This window comes from Thamnophis elegans, chromosome 4 (genome assembly GCF_009769535.1).
Source record: "Thamnophis elegans isolate rThaEle1 chromosome 4, rThaEle1.pri, whole genome shotgun sequence".
NCBI classification, from domain to species: Eukaryota; Metazoa; Chordata; class Lepidosauria; order Squamata; family Colubridae; genus Thamnophis; species Thamnophis elegans.
The window spans coordinates 44679264-44695755 of record NC_045544.1 but is presented as its reverse complement, the minus strand read 5'-3'; the positions used below and the strand labels follow the sequence as shown (position 1 = coordinate 44695755).

The window sequence follows — 16492 nt, the reverse complement described above, 5'->3', positions numbered from 1 at the left end:
TAATAAAAAGGAGGAGAGTGGCTGCATTTGTTTTATATATATTATAATATAAGCCTTGGTGGAATAACAAACGTTCACCTTGATATACTTGTTGAGCTGGCCACACCCACCCTGGTCATGGCCACCCCGGCACCTTGAAGTCAAACACAAACCTCAATGAAATCAGGTTTGACACCCCTGATCTAGTCAAACAGTCAAATAAAAACTGAGCATAATGAGACATGGAATAGAGTAGTGACTGACTATGGATAGTTAAATATTGTTTGTATCCAGTAAGATTTCTTCATCCAAATAAGAGGCAATAATATTGTTGAGAAAAGAATTTATGGTAATGTTTTTTGTATTCAAAAGTTTTATTCTTTTAAAACACAAATATTTCAACATTCCTCAATCAGTAAAACATCGAAGTACAATTTTTTGTATGCCCCTCCCTCCCTCCACCCCCCCCAGCCCTCCTCCTCCTCCCCCCCGACTTCCCAGAACCCGTACACGGTATGGATTTTTAACAAACACAGTCTAAAATCAGGTAATGTTGAATCAGAGACAGTTAATCTTTATTATTTTTGTAAATTCTAGAGCTGGATCTTTGCAGTAGAAAAACCTTCTCACTCAGGCCTTGCTGAGATGGCATTCCAAAGATAATTGCTGGCTTGTTTTGAACAGACCAAGGAAAGGAACAAATTTCTGCAGGTCAATTAAACCTTTGTCAGCAACATATTGTCCTGCCCTGAAGAATTTGGAACAACCACAGATAAGTTTATTGGTAGTCCAGCTGTGGTAATCTCCATAGCTGGCAGACTTTCAGTTTCCAGATGCTTTTTTCTCCTCCACATGGCATCTGCTCAGAGATTAGCTCCTGCAAGGCAATAATCTTCATGTGTTTGCATTATTGTGTAAGGCGATTGCAAATGGGATATTGGCAGTTATTCAGTACTAATGGCTGAAGCCCAGATCAAATGAAGCATTTCTGCAACCTCATTCTTTGATTACAGAATATTTATTTACACTAAGGTGACCAGATTTTCAGATTGGTAAAGAGGGACACCATTGACCGGGGGGGGGGGGGGGGCTTGATTAAAATTTTATATTTTGCAATAGCAATAGTTAGACTTATATACCGCTTCACAGGGCTTTCAGCCCTCTCTAAGCGGTTACAGAGTCAGCATATGACCCCAACAACAATCCGGGTCCTCATTTTACCCACCTCGGAAGGATGGAAGGCTGAGTCAGCCTTGAGCCTGGTGGGATTTGAACAGCCGAACTGCTGAACTGCAGTCAGCTGAAGTAGCCTGCAGTGCTGCATTTAACCACTGCACCACCTCGGCTCAACCTTTGTCAAAAGGTTTACATGACCCCAGGATACTGAAACCATCATAAATACGAATCTGTTGCCAAACATCAAAATTTTGATCATGTGACCATGAGGATGCTGCAATGGTCACTAAGTGTGAAAAATGGTCGCTAAGCATGAAAAATGGTCATTAGTCACTTTTTTCAATACCATTGTAACTTTGGTCACTAAACCCATTATACCACCTTTCTTGCCACAGTTTTTGCCACAGGGGGCTCCATCCACCCTCCCGGACGTCATTACATCCCATTTTTGTCACTCTGCGCATGTGTGGAAGGTCCTGCGCATGCGTAGAGGTGGCATGTGGGCTCACATTTGCGACCCGGTAGCAAAGGTAGGTTGATTTCATCCCTGAGTCACTGGTCTATATTGTTCACCTATTGTTCTGTAACAAAGTCTCATATTGAAGAACCTATGTTTAATTTCCCTCTAGGTAATTATTATATATTCATTATTCATGAAACAACTACCTTTCTCTAAAAGGTCTTCTAGTTCATGTGACTACAAAATTCTATAAAAACAAGAGAAGAGGCTGAATGTGTTTTTTTCTACCTCACACAAGTTCCTCACCTTTATTTTCTGAATTTAGGTACTTTCCATCTACTAAGTTTTCCTACATTTTGAGAATCTTTAAGCTATTAGAGTTCTTCAGATGCAAATAAGGAAATTTACCAAAACCTCCTTTCAAAATTCTACAGACTTGAAACTGTAAAAAAATATACAGAATGTTTGTAATTTTTTGCTTTTTACAGAAGAATTATTTCATTGAGTGGTTGCATCCCTCCCCTGGTTTCCCCCTCTTAGGCATTATGGAAAGAGTCCAACAGACCTCTACTAAAGATGTATGCCTTCTGAATGCAGGACTTTTCAATAACATTTTAGAATTAATAGAGATCAGTGATTAATCCTTCTCAGGGGCTCTGGTGGTAAGCAAAAGTTTTATGTACTATGGTTCATCAATGTGGTTTCTTTGCTTTGGCTTTGGTGTGATGAAAAAACAATTGCTTACAATCTGCAATTGATAAAGAGTTTCAATCAAATCACACAAAGCCGAAAACAATCTACATTGTATAGATCTAATTTTGAGACAAGGCTTACTGCTTTCTAATGGAAAATGCTAGCAGCCTCCCAGGCCCATAAAATTATTTCCTGGAGAGCACAATTTGATGGGGAGAGGGCAGATGGACATAGTGAAGGCACCTTCTGAATGCTAACATTCATTTAATAAAACCAAAATATTAAAAGCTGACAAACTGAAAAGGAAGAGTGATCACTTAAATGGACCAGAAGCCCTTTACAGTGCAACATAATTGAAGCCTGGAGGATTGTTCCCTCTGTGCTTCTTTAAAACAGTATATGTTAGAATAGAATAACAGAGTTGATTAGTTTCCACCCATTGCTTCTTGTTCTACCCTCACATGCCTTGGAGAATAGTTTGACTCCCTCTTCTTTGTGGCAACCCCTGAGATATTGGAACACTGCTATCATGTCTCTCCTAGTCCTTCTTTTCATTAAACTAGACATACCTAGTTCCAGAAACAGTTCCTCATATGTTTTGGCCTCCAGTCCCTAATCATCTTTGTTGCTCTTCTGACTTGTGACTGTTTTTCTCCTTTATGACCACTCCACCATCCTCATGACCACATGGTCAAAATTTGCTTGGCACCTGGCATGTGTTCATGATAGTTGCAGTATCCAGGATTATGCGATCACCATTTGTCACTTTCCCAGCTGGTTTCCAACAAGCAAAGTGACCGGGAAAAGCCAAACTTGCTTAATGACTGCATGGCTCACTTAACAATTGCAGTGACTCACTTAACAACTGTGGAAAGAAAGGTCATGAAATGAGGAACCGTCTTGCTTCGCAATGGAAATTTTAGGGTCAATTGTGGTTGTAAATCAGGTCTAGCTGTACAGTATATGGAAATAATCCCAATCCCTTAAAATTGAGTGTGCTTGCTTTGCATTCTAAACAACAACATATCCAACCATTTTTTTCTTAAATATTTTAAGCAAATGTTGTACAAAATCTCCCAATGCAATAAGCTTAACACTGTATCCTGAAGTGTTGAAATATAAAAACTGTCTAGTTCACATAGTATGTGAAAATAGCAATGAATTTAAATGTATGAATTTAAAACTAAGTTTGGAGCTATTGTTTATTAGCCAATGTTGCACTCTATTTTATACAAAATGCTTCCGTATCAGAAAACACCCATATTTTTCTGTTCCAGACACCTGTAATGACCCCAAAGGACAGCTATTTGTCTATGACCTTCTATAACAAATTCATGGCTTATACAGAGATACAATAATATCAACACTCAACTCTGCTCACTGGGTAGTTTCAGATAACTGCTATTTGAGAAGTTTTAGAAGTTACTTGCAATCTTGTGGTGAGTTGCTGTTTAATCTGCTAGTTTTGCAAAAGGAGAAACTGCACAGCCGTAAAATAATTCCTGTTGCTCAATGCAGCTGTGCTGAGCTGCTTTCCTGGCACGATTTGGAAGATATTTGGTCACAGTAGATCAAATATGGATAAGAGAGCCAGTTTGCCTAGTAGTGGTTCAGGCACCAGACAAGAAATCAGGAGTTTCTCGTCCCATTTTAGGCATGAAAACCTGCTTGGATGAAATGAGGCCAGTCACTCTTTTTTCCCCTTCTTTCCTTCCTTTCTCCTTTCCTTTCCTTCCTTCCTTCCTCCTTTCCTTTCCTTCCTTCTTTCCTTTCCTTCCTTCTTTCCTGCCCTCTTTCTTTCCTTTCCTTCCTTCTTCTTTCCTTCCCTAACTTCTCCCCCTTTCTCTATTGTGGGGAGTCGGAAGGAGCATTAGATTTGCTCACCACCTTAAAAGTGGGATTTTTTTAAATGGTTTTTTAAAAAAGTGATTTCAGCCGGATGCCTTTAGTACTCGCCCCATCCGTCCTCCCATCCTCCTTCCAAAAGTTGATTTAAAAAGCCAGCGACCCGCGCCCGCTTCTCCAGCGTTCCTGATTCAGGGGCAGAGTTAAGGCTTCGTGTTAAAGCCAAAAAGGACTTCCACAGAGATGCTCCGGGAAGGCAGGGCAGGGACGGGACACTGGAGAGCAGCTTTCGCCTACAGCCTTGTGGGAGGGGGGTGTTGCAACCCTGCCCTGCTTGGCACCCCTCGTTGCTTGAAATGGGGTGCTCTGTTTTTGGGGGGGGATGCAGGAGGTCCAAATAAGAGGCGGGTTCAGCCTCCTCTGGGATGGAGCAAGCAGAAGGAAAGGCAAGAGCGCGGGGGGGGGGAATGGCCTTTGCTGGCGGTTGCTAAGCAGCCTTTCCCCAATTGCCTTCCCCCAACACCCCCCAACCCTTTCAAAAGCCACCCCCATCTCCACCCTCTCCCAACCGGATCCCAGCCTGCCTCTCCTCAGCTCACCCGGTGCCCATCGCTCTCCCTGCAGAAAAACATCACGCGTTGGCACGCGCATGCACAGGAGGAGAGGGAGCGGAGAGAGGGAAACCACGGCCCTCTAAAAGCCACATTGGGAACGACACCTCAGAAAAATAAAAACTTTTTTTTAACGGCGTCCTTTTTAAAATTGATGATTCGGCCTCTAAAGGCCAGGGGAATCCACACCACTTTTATACAAACTAGCTGATAACCTGGCATTGCCAGATATTTATTTATAGGGGAAAAAATGTCCAGACCAAACGTAATTTTTAATGTTGGATTTTTCCTCTTACCAGAGAGAGCTCCGCTTGTGGAGTACTGTGAAGCTGTTACCATAGCAACTCCACTGCGCTGTACATTAAAAATAATTTTACAGCAGTACAATATAAGCCTTTTTAAGGCACAACAGTCTGTATCTTAACAGAACATCCCCTCCTCAGGGTGTCTTACCCCACAGTATTTTTTTTCAGAATGTAAGTCAGCTGTGTACCGAGTTGGTTGAAATTGCTTGAGGCGTTCCAGAGTGGAAAACACACACAACACACACACACCACCACCCAACTTTTTTCAGTGGCACTTTTTCCGAGGATGATATAGACGTATATTTCCCTACAGTGGAGGATAGAGTACATATTATAGGCAGCCTCAGCTGCACTCCTTATACTGCTAAAACTCTTCAGATGCAGCAGAGGAGGCTGATTCATTGCCAGCATCAAAATATTAAGGTTTACCAGAGATTTTACTGTTTCTGTAAATGTCACTGGTTAGTTTAATAGTAGTGCCATAATTACCTTTAGTTTTGAAAGCAGCGGTGATCTCTACTACCTTTGGTATCTGGAGTAAGCATGGCTGGCTGGGGAATTTTGGTGTTGAAATCCACACATCTTAAAGTTGCCAAGATTGAGAAACACTACAGTAGACAGTGGTCAAGAATGAAGGAAGGTATAATCCAGCCACTTGTGGAATACTACCCTGCTGTAAAGATATGACATATGATTTGTTTGCTGTCATAGAAGGGCATAAAAGCTTTCCAGTTGGGTTGTTTGCATTTTTATATCAGATAAGATAGTGACAGGCAAAGATATTAGTGCCCTATAGGGCCACGAAGAAAATGCTAAACATTGTCTATATGAAAACTCTCCCTTCTCCCCCACAATCTTTCTTTATCTTGATATATCGTAATTCAAAGGGAAAGGTGGGCTCAGGACTGCTTTGTGTTTGAATCAGAAAATTCTATCTACACAGGAGACACAAGGCTTTATGTTAGCTCCAGAGAGAATGAAATAGTTATTGCTTGTCTGTATACCATGTATCCTTCAAGACATTTCAGTGTAGGAAGGAATAAAGGACTGCAGAGCAAGCTAGTTGATAGAATGGATTTATTGCTATTTCTCTTTATCTAGCCAAAAGCAGTACAACCTGCACTGGGATTTCTTGTGAACTGTGGGGAGGTGCCATTTTAGTTTTGTCAACAGGAATGATATCTCTGTCACCTGAAGGAAATACTAAAAATATGTCCTATCAGTTGATGCTGCATTAACCTCCCTGGTTTTTAAATGGAGATAGGCTGAAAAGAATGATAGTGTTATGAAGCTTATCTTGCAGCTCCAAAGCAGTGGCACAAGGAAAATTAGTTTCCCTCTCCTCAATAACTGAGAAGAGGCAGCTGAGTAATGCGAGAGGTTTAAATTCAATTTGCTCTAACACCACAGGCTAAAACTGCAAGGAATCAACCTCTTCCTTTTCTAGGGTTCAAGAGGCAAGAGGAAAACGAAGCCCTGAAGAAATGCAGCATCAGTAGAAACTGTTGGAAAACTGAAGATGGCTGTGGTGTTGTTAGATTCTCTGCCTGTGGGAGGCAGCTTCCTCAATAAAGGTTGTCAAAGAAAGCTAGAAAAGAAAGCCTGTAAAAAAAAAAAGAAGGGCAGCCATGATGGTTTGGCAGTGCTGCCTGTTTTTCTCTGTTGAGTCTAGTCCCCACTGTAAAGCAGACTAGACCAGCTTGCTGCTATCCAAATCACAGTAATTCTAGCTGTGCTCTCAAAATATCTGGACAGCCTCCAGCTGGGAGAAGGCTACTAAACGCATGCTTGGTTCAGTTCCCCCCAAAACCACAATGAGTCAAAAATTAAAGCAAGGTGAGAAGCAGAACCCTCTCCCAAAAGGAGGGGATTTAGGAAGTATCAATGTGTAAGGAAGATTGCAAAACTGAACAATCTATAGGGCTGCAAAAATGTTTTTGCATCAGATCAAAAGCATATTGGACAGTAGAACTCAAAGCGTCAAACAATATTGATAAGGTATCAATTTTTTTTAAAAAAATCTTCCAAAATAAGTAGCAGCAGAAATAGCATGTGAAATTATGAAAACTGAAACAGTATTGTAATTATTTGCCCCAATAAATTAAGGAACAATTAGCTGACAGAGAAGTGTGGATTATTTGTCTTGTTTGTTTTCCAACAAAGTTAGACTGAAATTCCCATGGCTGGATGGAGAGACTGAAAGTTTAATCCTATATATATCTGGCAAAAAGGAAGCAAAATTGACCCCCGTTGCTGGTCTCCATCTTACCTTTATTTTCACAGTTTGGGTTTACTATCCACCGATTGTGTTACGATTGCCCTTATGTCAAGATGTGTTAAACCAGTTGGATAAATTGTCTAATTTTGCTTCTCTTCCTGTCTCTGAACATCCTTAGTTGGAAGGAAAACATACTAATCACAGGATTGCAATATGCAAGGAGTGGGGTTTTGACATTTGAAGTCAAGTATTTTGTGGTGCACCTTTTCTCTTGATAGATGAAGGTTTGCCACATCAGGAAGAGAACTGAATGGGACTAAATGGAATCCTGAAGGAATCTGAGTAACCAAACCATATACATAATGCCTAGAGATTGACTTATCTACTTCTGAAGGGCAGCCAGACTCAAGTTCTCTAGTTTTACATGAAAGTCTAGCCTTCTTCTAAAGGTTGCCACCATAGCAAGCCTGAACAGCTTCTTGGAAGCCTATACAGAATTGGTCAAATTTGAAAGGCTAGACATGCAATCTCCTGTTCAGCAGAATGAGTATTTACTTTTTTCCCCTCTTCAAATTTTTTAATACATTTACAAATGTGAAATCGGGACAAAATTTAACACAATACAATAGCAGAGTTGGATGGGACCTTGGAGGTTTTCTAGTCCACCCCCCTGTCTAGGCAGGATACCCTATACCGTTTCAGATAGGGTATCCTGCCTAGGATTTCCTTGTAGCAGAGGAAGACTAGAGTCTATTCAAGCATAATTGCTTAGTAAGTACTCTGACAACCCCTTCCCCAAGATATATACATACATAAGTATATCAGTCTGTCCGTCCGTCCATCCATCCATCCATCCATCCATCCATCCATCCATCCATCCTCCATCCAAGGTTCATTTCTTCAGTGTTGTCACATGAAAAGATATACTTAAATATTTATAAAATGTGAGGAGGTATACTCACTTCTGTGATATACTGTATACATACATAGATACATAGATACACAGATACATACATACATACATGCATACATATCAGAGGTGGGTTGCTACTGGTTCGGCTGGGAAATTCCTTTTGACTCAGTTGCACAAACAGCCTTTATGTTATCACCATTAGAGGATGAATAATACCGATAACCATTTCCAGTCAATGATACTGCAATGATCTTATATCTTTACTGGTATTAGCATTATGACATATGTTTTAAAGTACTAAATGACTAACTCTTCAGAACACCTTATCCTTCAGACTGGCTTCTTCTTTTTTTAGCAAAACAAATTTTATAGGTGTGTTGGGGAACAATTATTTCCAGACTTTAGTTAACAAAGTAAAAAAACAGGGTTTGTGCTGGTCCATGTTAAGCAGCACTTGAACCACTTGCTCCTGAGTGGAATGCAAGAAAAAAGGTTCACTGTTAACAAAGTACTATTTCTATGAAATTGCTTCTGATCAGCCATTCTTCAACGTAAACTTAATTCTGGGAAAAACTCACCTTGTTGACCAAGACAAATAAGCTGAAATGAAATGAGCAAAATTCATGGTATGTTAAAATTCAGTACAATTAGGTAAGGATCAGTTCAGAAGGAAATTAGAAAGCTAGTTTAACTTTCATGTGAGGCATATAAAATCAAACCATACCACAACTTGCCCATCAGTACAAATGATTGTTTCATCCATTTGCATCATCCAGTCAGAATTAAGCATTTTTTTATCTCACCATAATTTAAATGGATATTTCAATGTGTTTTGAATATAAATACTCTTTAATTTTTTTTTCTCTCTCTCTTTCTCTCCTCTCACACACACATATTTAAACTGTCATCTAGTTCTCAATTTGCTAGTTGCAATTAAACTCTATGTTTAGAGAAAGAAATCCCCTTTTATCTCAACAATTTTAAAGAAAATGTGAAAACCTAACAGCGCATGTAAGCAGAGCAGGGAAAATTATGATTTCTGATCAATGTGCTATAAAGAATGGAAAGAAACCATTTAAAATCGCAAGGACATTTCTGTAGAATATTTGCATGTCTTGTCCTTTCTTCTCTAATGTATAATCTCTATTGATTTTTTCACTATTGATATTAAAAAAAACAAGGTCTCCAGTAAACTAGCTTCCAGCAATTCACAACTAGCATGAAAGTGTAGGAAAGCAATATTTTATAAAATCTATATTTTGTAAGAATCTGATGCAATCATTCAGCTGGTTTGGACAATATAGTTATTAATCTCTCTCTATTATTTTATTTTGCATTTAATTCAATTTAGTTCTCTATATTATTGCCTTCTTTTGCATTTAAATCTTTTTTGCCATTTCATTACACTTGTGATGGTTTCCTATTTTTATGTTACCCTTTTCTTCTTCAACCATTTCCATATTAGGAAAGAAGGGAGCTCATTGTTTTAGATACATTGAACAAATGGGTCAAACCTTATCCTGAAAATAAAACCAAGTGTTCCTTTTCATCCACTTGTTTGATCAGTGATGATGCCATCCTTCCCAATCTGCTGTCTTCCAGATAGTCAACCTGAAAAGGAAAATATTTGTAGCTCAGGGTTGAAATGGGTGTGTGTGTATTTCATTACTCAAATTAGGTAACATCATCAGTGCTGTGATGATGTTACCTAGTTTGGGCAATGAAACGTTTGCAAGAAAACAACCAAGTTCAAAGGTCCCCTCATAGTAAATGAGTTGCTAAGTCAGAGGACCCCAGACTGAAGAAGATGAAAATAACTAGTGTGACCAATGAGCACCCCTAATTTTTGACTTAATTTTTGAAGTTCATTTTTATTAAAATTATTGGACTACCAGGATTAGTTCTTCAACATGGTTGTATCTAGCAGAGTTCAGTAGTATGAAATGAAGAAATAATATGGGAGGCGTAAGGCATGTGAAGAATTTCAATTTGCAGCATTGGATTCATCACAGAAGTCTCTCCCACACCCAGTGGGGTATTTGTTTGTTTGTTTGTATCCAGCCTATATTATTATTTTTTTGCAAGTAACTCAAGGCAATGACCATATCGAACACGCCTTTCTCCTCCTATTTTCCCCACAACAACAATCCTGTGAGGTGGATTGGGCTGAGATAGTGAGATTGGCCTAAGTTACCCAGCTTGCTTTCATGGCAAAAAATGGACTTGAACTCATAGTGTCCTGTTTTTTAGCCTGGTGCTTATATTTGACTGGAATAGCCAGGTAATCAATTGTAGGTGAGATGAGTCCATTTTACTGCAGTCCTAAAACACGATAGTTTTCCTCATCCTGTGGAATCTCTCTAGCTTGGATGAATCAATCACAATCTCTCTCCCTCTCTCTCTCTCTCTCTCTCTCTCTCTCTCTCTCTCTCTCTCTCTCTCTCCTCTTGCAATTATCTTATTGGCTCAGAATTAGCTGCAAATTGGCCATTCAATATTTAATTGCAAACAATTTGATCATAGCCTGACTACTGCAAACTGCTTTGTTTCTTCTTGTTTAAGAGGTAGATGGTGTATTATTTCATAAATGACTCAGGTAAGGCACTCTAAATTGAACAGCAAGTGTATCATAGTCTACCTATTATCAGTAGATCTGCAAAATAGTATGTTGCCTCAATGGCACAAGTTAGTCATTCTCAGAGTGACTTTTTTAAAGTTGACATGGGACTTCAGTAAGCTTCTTATTTATAGCATCTGCGAAAGTGAAACAGGTTATATCTGTGGTCCAGTTTACTCATGATATGGCTTGGGGCCTATAACACTTTCTTTCATCTCTATATCCCCAGCCTGAATCATTGTATCCCAGTTTCAACAACAATGGTTCATAGTTGGGCAATCTCTTATCTCATATTCTTTTTATTTTTGGCATCCTCATCCTTGGTGGATTTTTTGACCTGTTGCATAGATACAACCATATCTTCTCCCTTAGCTTCTTGATGAGGGAGTTTTGGAGTCAACTCTTTTTTTCTTTTAATTTTTAATTTAAAACAAGTACAACATCTTTCTTTACATGCTATAGAAAGTGTATCAGTCAGTCACAAATAAACTTTTGTGCATCTCCTCCACAGTCAACAAACATAACTCATGTTAACCCGAGCATTTTAACTCAAATATTCATACATATCACCATCATCATATATCCATTTTCATTTGACTGTAATTATTATTTAAAAATATTATTAATAATAATAATCTTAAACAATACATGCCCACCCAGTGGGAAAAGAAAAAAAAACCAAAAAGAACAAAAGACAAGGAAGGGAAGAAAAAAAAAAACAAAAACAAAAACAAAAAAAAGAACACAGGTATATATTATAAAAAAAAGTATATCAGCTGGTTACAACATGTTTTGGTGCATCTCTTCCATTAATTCATATTAATTCAAATATCTTAACTCAAATGTTTATCATATTGACATCATTATACCTCCACTTTTAGTTGACTACAGTTATTTAAACATCCTTCAACCTTAACCATGCCAAGGATTTAATCCATAACCACATGCTGACATTTCATTTACTTATTTGTAAAATCCTCTATTAACATCAAATCCTCATATCCTATATTAGCTGAACATCCATAATATTTAATACCAAGAATTCCATCTTCCATGCAATGTAGTGTGTTATCATTCTCCTTCTTTAAGTAATTATATCGTATATCGTAACATTTTCCCCCTATTAGTTAACATTTAACTATATATGTTTTATTTATTTTTTAATAGTGACAATTATTGTGATTAATAACCTTTGTATATGGTCCAAAAATATTTCTAACCTTCCCTTCTCATATCCAATTATTATTTATCATATCAACTCCACGTTATATACATTACTATCAATATCAATTATTATTCAGCTACATCTATTACAAATAAAAATAATTAAATTTAGCTAATTTTAAATTGTATTCTTCATCAATCAGCCTGTGTCTCTCCAATAACAAAACCTTCTCAATCCTATTGCCATTCGTTGAATAGATTTACCAAATGTTTTTATAAGCGAGTCCAAACAGGGATATCTTCGCACTTTTTTGCTCAGGATGTCTCTGATGAGATAATAATGTTGTCCTAGGCTTGTTAAACTTTTCAGATTAACTTTAATTCTCAAGGGTGGAATTGAAAAATCTGCCAATGATGTTTCATAAAGTGTAGATTCTTTAATACTTCTCATTCCTTCTGCGCTCTGTCTCTTAAAATGAATCTTCTGTATAGCTGCCCCCCTTTCCAGCATCACATTTCTTTCTTCCTCCGAGATAGACCAGACGTCATTTCTCCCATTTTTCATTTGTATTTCAGGAACATTCAAACATTCAACGTTCTCACCCTTTTCTTCATATTTTAATGTCAAATAATCCATTTTTTTTTCTAATTTTTGATATGAATCAAACAACTTTTGAAATGCAGAAAAAAGTATTTGAAATGAGCCTTTGGAAATATAAATCGACGCCATATTGTGACGCAGTTAGAGGCTCAAAATTATTTACAAGTAGAAACACGCTGGGAGCTGTGCGATCTTATCTGATCTTAGACCAACACAGCCAAGCAATAAAAGTGTCAGATCGTAAACAGCCAATTTGTAGTAGATTAGTTTTAGAACCCACTTAGAAAGAGTCAGAGGGGAATGTTGAAGAATTCTTTGAAGCATTTAACAAATAGGGTAACCACCGGCCATAAATCCATTAAAAAAAAAACCAGTTCGCCGCTAGATTCTTCTGTTCTTTGGTTTCAATTAGCTTAGATTTTAGTGCGGACCGTCTCTCTTTGAGTAATAAAACCAGCTTACCAGTTGAAATCACTTCTACCATTCTTAGGGGCTACTGGCAGTTTCGGTTAGCATAGAGCTAATCCAGAAGGGGTTGGCAAAAGGGGTTGAATTCTGAGCCCCCTGCGAATGTCTCTGAGGTCACTGGATCTCCCCAAACCTTCACGGTCTCTTCGGGACAGCTAGGATCGAAAACGACCCATCCAATTCCTCCGGAATAGGGGAATTTCAGGAATGGCCTGAAACTCCGTCTTCTCACTCACTGCTAAGCCCCGCCTTCTTCTGGAGTCAACTCTTAATACTCTGTCCTGAACATATTTTAAAAAGGGGGTTGAAAGCAGGATTATTTCAATCTCAAGAAAAGCTTGAGCCATACTGCAAACTCGGATCCTTTACAAAGGCACACAAGATTCAATTCATATACTAAGTTCATAAAACAGTCCTTATTGTTGTTTTTTTGGATTTAGTATTAGAATTGAATTATTCTGCTGGCCATTTTGTTAGCATCGGAACATATTTAATTATTGGTGTTGCTTTAATGACTATAGTTTTTATATTACTATATGATGTAAATGTTATACTGTAAAGATTTGTTCTTAGTGCCTTCAAATTGATTATTATGCAACTTATTAAAAGTGATTCATTATCCCTGTAAGCAGCACTTATGTACTTATGAAGCACAGCTGAATTAATTTATTATTGGAACATTCTTTTTGTTCCCAGCCTAAAATAGAAACTTTTATTAAGTGATGCTCCTCCTCGCTCTCCAAAAACCCTTCATTCTTTGTCATAAACAGCTTTCAGACTGATGTAGTTGCAGCCAAAGCAAGAAGAAAATATGAGGGAGAAATGTCATACATAATGTTCTTTCCACTATTATTCCAAGCATGATGGAGCTGGATTGTAGTCTGTTAACATTTATACCATAAGTAATTTTGGCATTTATGTTGCCACGAGATCCATTTATTTATTTAGTCAGCCATAATGTATTCAGCTGTCCTTTTGGAAAACAGAACATGATGATGGTGCCTGTCTGAGCACTAACCGGAGTCACAAGAATCTGTAATAGGGAAATATGAATGCGCTTGTGACATCATCTTGCAAATACTGTCACTTGCATATTTTGTTAAATTGGGGCCTGGGTGATATTTGCATGTTGGTGTCATTGTGTGCATATTGTCATTTTGGCTTCATTGCAATTTCTTGCAAATGTCTTTGAGTATAGAAGAGAATAAGTTACAGAATAAAGAAGTATTCTGAGATTTGAAAAATAATAGGCCAGAAATGTCAATTTCAAGAGCTTGATCACGTATATTTCTCAAGGTGTCCTCTTCCCTCAACAAATAGTCCAACTCATGGTCTTTTAACTGATAATGTTCCATGTTGCAAGGGTGGATGCTTTTGGCTAGGGTTGTCATTTTGTTCCGTTTATCTTTATTGTACTTTTTTAAAAAAAAAATCTTATTTGGTTTTATTCTGAGCCATCCAGAGTCTGTTTTTGAGCCACGCAATGCCTGCATTGTGTTGAATTTAATACCTATATGTTGATGTTGCATTTTCATGAGATACAATATCCTGCATCAAATTAGACATTGTGAATTTGTTGTTGCACTCTGTGTAAATTCAGGTTGTTGTTGTTGTTTTGAAGAGAGCGCTATTTGTGTTTCTATATTTATGTTCCTGAGAGTGGAAATATAGCCTGGACAAAGATTAGTCAACAGGTTTAAACTTAAGACTTTAACATAAAGTTTTTTTTAAGGAGATACGTGGAAGAAATAGGCAAATGCAGATCTAACTAGCTACATCTTATCATGAAATGAATCAGCAAGCAACAAGCCCATGTTTATTGTACAAAGAAAGTAGAAGTAGACATTACGATTAGCAGTCTCATGGACAAACAGGATAATGGTCAGTCCTCAGACTGATAAGGATTCAGGACACTGTTTTATAAATAAATAACCACTTGGAAGTGCCTTCCTTATCAATAAAGAGACTTGCCAGTTCCTCAGCTCACAGAAAAGCAATAAAAAATGAGAAAAACTTCTAACCTTATGTACTTTGTGGTATATATTAGTTATAGGTGGGAAATGAGTCAGTTGTTTGAATTCTGATAATCCCACCTTTTTCTTCTTCATAAATCTTGCTAAAGAAACTCTGGGAGAATCATGCTTGGAAATAATTACTCCTGGCTTTAAGCAGATGCTAAGGAGTTTGTGAAATGTAAGTAGACTGGAAAACAAAGAGGGAATATGGAGTAAACACCTCATTTTCTTTCTACACTCTTGTGGCCATTAGATTGTAGAGTAGTGGTATTGAAGTCACACTTCCAGCAGACTTAAGGCTATCATGGAGAAAGAGAGGACCCAGATTAGATTCAGTGTACAAGTTGATGGCTGTATTTACAGAGCATTTAACTCCATTAACTGCATGGCATAATTCTTATTATCTATTGTACCACATAATACAGGAGTTGTCTAAAATTGTCCACATAGTAAATGGCAAAACACTTTTAGTCAGTGGAACAGTTCAGCAACATTACACTTTGGGTTTATAGGGAGAGGGCTCTCTAGAAAATGTGAGTTCATTTTTCCAAAAGGTGATAAACTAGCCTTCTTAGATTTGATGAATCACCCATTCATTCAGCAAGTTAGGCCCTGGACTTCTGCCCTGATGACACCATTGCTTTCAGGACAGATATCATAATAAGAAAATGTGCTTTAGAGTTCTGGCTAGTTGCTGAACTCAGTTTGAATTTCCAAAACATGGTATGACAGTTACTGAAAAATATGAACTTTTCACATACAGCCCAAGGCATGGGCATACATCATGTAAACTGATCCTGAAAACAAAATTAGGAGGCTGGTTGTCAGGGTTGGGAAGAGAATGAAAAACTTGCTTCAAGCCCATCTGTTGTACAACACTGTTGTTAGCACTAGAAACCTTCTGCCTGCATGCTTTACTCTGAATTATTGAGCAAAGATTAGATGTAGTGTCCTTAATGCATTTCTATGGACGTAAATAGATACTTTAGTAAACACTAATAGCAATGGCACTTAGACTTACACACTGCTTCACAGTGCTTTGCAGCCCTCCCTAAGAGGTTTATAGATTCAGCATATTGCCCCCAACAATCTCATTTTACCGACCTCGGAAGGCTGGGCGGCTGAGTCGACCTTGAGCTGATGGGACTTGAACTGCCAAGTTGCTGGCAATCATCAGTCAGCAGAAGTAGTCTGCAGTACTACACTCTAACCACTGTGCAACCACAGCTCTTAGGTTCCTTTTCAGTTTTGCAAAAATACCTATACTTCTAAGAATCTTGGGAAATGTCGTTTAGCATGATCCCCTCTTAGAGATTCTTAACCTCAATCACCCTGGCGTTCATTTGGGGTGTTACTTGTTAAGTCGCTTTCAGACTATAGCATAGAAAATCCTGAACTGTACCTATTTTATACTTTTATTCCCAAAT

At 38.1% G+C, this 16492-nt stretch overlaps 1 long non-coding RNA gene across 1 annotated transcript; it reads right to left on the bottom strand.

Moving 5' to 3' along the window:
* Nucleotides 1-482: 482 nt before the first annotated feature.
* Nucleotides 483-9798, bottom strand: LOC116508129. The gene is made up of 3 exons (XR_004255285.1): nucleotides 9715-9798; nucleotides 5559-5742; nucleotides 483-856 (listed from the first exon to the last, which is right to left on the bottom strand). It is a non-coding gene; the product is annotated as an uncharacterized LOC116508129 (long non-coding RNA).
* Between the last annotated feature and the right edge of the window lie 6694 nt (nucleotides 9799-16492).